Genomic DNA, 4,459 nt, shown 5'->3' on the forward strand with positions numbered 1-4,459 from the left:
TGGGAATTCAGCTTTCTTTCCAAGAATAAAGGATTCTGATACTATTAAAATTTTATCCTCTTTGTCTAGGGAAAAGTCACAGCAAGATTTTAACTACAGCTTTTTATACTTATTTTCCATATTTAACATCTGATGCCTCTTACATGTATTATGTACACAAAGCAGTTAGTGTAAGAAAATATCTTCTGGTCCCTAGCTCTGGAAGATCAATAATAGCTTGAAATTAAACCACCCAAAGATAGCTTAAAGATAATGAAGATGGCAAGTAAAGTTGGTAAATTTAATTAAAGTGAATTTGAATTTATTTTATTAGAACCTTATGAAATGTAGTATGACATTGCAAAGAGTATGCTTAATGATAATTGCCAACAGATTAAAGTAGAAAGTCAGGAACAGACTCCTGTTTTGAAGAAATGCTTAGAGTTCATCTACATCTCGAAAAATTTACAGTCTAACTAAAACATGTCAAACAAACAATGGGAGAACGGATGGATGCGTCAGTATCTGACAAACTGAGAGACAGTCACAGACTGTCACCTTACAACCGGCACTTTGGTGTGCATGTGCAGCAATGGCAGCGGTCCTGTTCAGGTGCTAGGATTATTTATGCATTTAAAATCTGCAGCGGGACTGGGAGGTAAGGGCTGTTCCTCTTCCTTCACTGACAGCACAAGGCATTTCACAAGCTTTCTCCATGGCTGAGTATTCGAGCTGCCCTTTCCTTTGGAAAATCACCCTTCATCAAAACTGTTTTGTCTAGCAAGAAAAATGTCGGGGGGGAGAAGCACTCAGTTTTATTCAGATTTAGAGGGAACTGATTTTTTTCATATGGTAGGCACTGCTGAAATGGTCTTGGCATGTAGGTCAGCTCCTGAGGAAACCAGGCCAATCCAATTGCTTGTGGAAACGTGCGTGTGGGCTGTAGCTTATCAGCTGTTTGGAGAATTGCAGCCAAATTTGGCAAAAGAGTCTCTAGAGGGAAAAGAAAGAAAAAAATGAAAGCCGTGTATAGATTTCATGAAAACAGGCTGCTGAAAAGACGAGCGGGTGCCTACAAGTGCGTTGACTGACGGACAGGCTGGCATCCTCATGCAAACTCTATTAGACGCAGCACAATCCACGCCTTACCCATATACAGTTGTATATATATACACACATAGATACTCATAACCACAGACAAATCTGCAGAGGAGCTCACACTCCACCGGCAGCCATAAAAACTATCTTTATTTCGTATGCTTAGGGGACTTTTCTTCCGGAAATATTTGGGAACAGCTATTACATTAATTAACGTGTTAACTAATTGTTAATTAACTATGACTTTCTACAAAGATGCCTCTCAGAATACAAACAATGCAGCAAAACCAAACTGTTGGGGAGCAACTGTGTGCGAACTGCTTGGGGACCCTCGACGGGGGCAGGAGGCCAGGAGTAGAGCTCCAGCAGCCCAGTGGGGCAGTGGGACCCCCTGCCCTTCCCAGTGCCACAGGACCCACCCAGGAGACCACTGGGCCCACGGCAGAGGCTGACCCTGGGCATCTGGAGGCCCATGGGTCAGGACACTGTGTGGGATAAGGGGGATAAGCCCCCCCCAGAAGGGGCTGGTGGGGTGTGAGCAGGGGCCAGTTCGTCAGCTGGAGGTGAGAAGGCCTGGTAGTGCCCTCAGGGCCCCAGCAGTGTCCTAAAATACCTGCTTTTCTGAGAAATGCACAGTAAGCACAGATTAATGGCAGCAATTTGGGAAACTGTGTGCACCTCTGAAATGCATTTATACACTTTTTGATTTTGATGACTGAGTGCACACAAACTCCTTGTGAAGAAATTTTATATTGAAAAATACCTTTCAGCCATACAGAAAATGAGGCATCTGGAGAAGAAAAAAAAAAAAAAAAGAGCACCTTTCTTGTTACCTAAAGAGCACATTTCCATGTAATGTGTTTGTGAACACACTCTCCCCTGAACCCTCTCCTATAGCACCCAGGCCAGTGCATGGTTACCCATGGCCTTCCAGTAAGTAACGCAGTTTGCCCAGAGTACAAGATAGGGCTAACAGACGTGTGCAAAAATTAACATGCAGGCAGGCAGAAGCTTGACAAGACATCCAGGAGATGCTTTAAACTGTGGCTGTTACATTATACTTTTGAAGCACCCCATTAACATGCTCAGCTCAGTAACATGCACATATACCACTGTGCTCTGCTGGCTGCAAAGAGAAGCAGTTGACAGCCCCATGTGTTATCCAGACTTAATAGAAATCCCAGCCCCAAATTCTCTGCAGTGACCTATAATTCCAGTTGTTATAGATGCATAAAGATGCATGTATAACTCATTGCTAAATCTTAACACATGTGCAATGATTTTCTAATACCCAGGAATATTTTTTGTACTTCAGTAATAACGTGATGTGGGAAAAATGCTTACAGTTTATGAGAAGTCTGCCAGTAGTTCTTGCTTGGTAGCTGTAGGCTCTGTAAGATGCAATAAATAAAAAGGAGAAACAAGTAAGAGCAACGTAAGAGGACAAAGTGTTACGTGACATTCATACAGAATTCAGAGTGATCCAGAGTAAACACATGACATCTCCTAAGCTATCCTCAAATGCAACATCACACATAGTTTTCTAAGGTCAAGGCATAAACACTTAAATATTTGAAAAACTAACTGACAAAAGAAGCTCATGTTTTCTTTTAAATTAAATGATCATACATGGAAAAGTCCTGCCTGGAATACTAATCAGGAAATAAGAATCGACTTTAAAATTAAATGTAGCAAGCAGCTGTGAGCTAATTGATAAATATACAAGTTTCCAAAAGGTTTAGTAGTCCAGGTCAAAAGAGTTTTGTTGGTTTTTTTTTTTCCTAAATTTTTTTTTACTTTGAAACATCCTATACAAAGAAAATAACAAACTTTTGCAATATTCTTCTGCAAAGACTTCCTTTTCCCTTATTAAATTTTAGTTCTGTTCCTACCTGCCGCTTTCTATCCAAAACATTGTTTCCCCCACATCAGATTATAGTTTTTCTTCCTTTTATTGCAATTTCACCCAACTTTCCCACAAGGTTACTCTTTAATCTGGTGTTTGTCCTCAGCTGTGATTCTGTAAAGACGGACATTCGTGTAGTCATGTAGTAAAGCTCCAGTAAAAGATACTCTGCCTGTCTTAATCTTCTCCTAGTTTTTATTTCTCATACAAGCTGGAATCCACCAATTTTTTCCCCTTCAATATAAGTAATTCTTCATAAAAATGAGTAGAATCCAAAGTTTCTTTAAAAAATCTCATAATAGGAAAAATTTGGGTGTTGTTGAGTCATTTAGCGAGTGTTATCTGGCCTGGTAAGGTCCAGAAACTTTGTTGTCTGTTCTATTGGGTCATTTGCAAAGTTGCAAAATACTCCCCTGTAGAATATATGTAGGCTGAGGAATACATAAATACATGAGATCTAATGCAGCGCATTTGGCTCTGCAAAACAAACCTGAAGCTTAGAAGCTTTGCTGCAGAGGAATTCAGGAAAATTTAGAAAAGAGGCAACTTAGTAAAATTGTCAAAGTCATTGCAAATATTTGGTTGTTGTCATAAGTGTATTGGCTGATTCACAGAGGACAAAACAAAGCAGTCATCTAGTAAAATAGTAATCTGTAAGCTTTATCTGGGGCACAGTACCAAAATTCTGTGAGTAAACACCAGATTTTGGACTTACCATCATAGATGTCAATCAGGCTTCCTCTTCCTTCTCTGCACAGCATGGGAGGCTGAACTCTGTCACTTCAACTTTTAGCCCTCACCACTTAAATCTGACACATAAGAACCATAATTTTGCTTGCAAGAGGGGGCTTGCTTCACACTTGTCCCTGAAGTCCTTGAGAAGTTAACGCAGTAGTAGTAAGCTTTTCAATGCAGAGCTTTGAAATCGACCTTCCTCCTCTCCCCTCATTATTTCTATAAAATGGGCATAATAAAAGCATGAACAACCAGAGTATACACTTGGTTTACAGGGGTATCATGGGGGAAGTGTTGAGTAAATACTATCATTGGTGGGGTTTGCTCACCTTTTGCACACCAACTGCCAGGTTATGTAAAATGCTGTTGGTCCTCTTTTCAGTCAAGAAATAGATCTTAAGAGGAAGAGGAAGAAGAAGAAACCAAAGTAAAGCTGAAAATGAAAATGTCAGGGAAAAAGAGAAAATACAGGGAGAATGGGGGAAAGAATCATCTTCTCTTGTGTCCTGTCTAACCATTTAAAAATCTAAGTTTCAAAAGGTGGGCGAACAAAAGCAAAACCCCATTCATTTTACCTAAATTAGTTCACCCATCCTGTTAATGCTGCTATATGCATTATTGCAGCTATTAATCTATTAATGACACCATTCTTATTGTAAAGCCTGACTTGTTACATCGCCCTCAGGGAGAATGTCAAGTGCTGTTATTTAAAAGAATAATTAGGGACCTTACTGAGTTCAA

The 4,459-nt window shown here is 40.0% G+C and overlaps 1 long non-coding RNA gene across 1 annotated transcript; it reads right to left on the bottom strand.

Annotated features, from left to right (window-relative positions):
* Positions 1-282: 282 nt before the first annotated feature.
* Positions 283-3,937, bottom strand: LOC142052114 (uncharacterized). Its single transcript, XR_012658717.1, has 3 exons — positions 3,699-3,937; positions 2,422-2,468; positions 283-972 (listed from the first exon to the last, which is right to left on the bottom strand). It is a non-coding gene; the product is annotated as an uncharacterized LOC142052114 (long non-coding RNA).
* Positions 3,938-4,459: the final 522 nt, after the last annotated feature.

Source organism: Phalacrocorax aristotelis, chromosome 1 (assembly GCF_949628215.1).
Source record: "Phalacrocorax aristotelis chromosome 1, bGulAri2.1, whole genome shotgun sequence".
Lineage (NCBI taxonomy): Eukaryota > Metazoa > Chordata > Aves > Suliformes > Phalacrocoracidae > Phalacrocorax > Phalacrocorax aristotelis.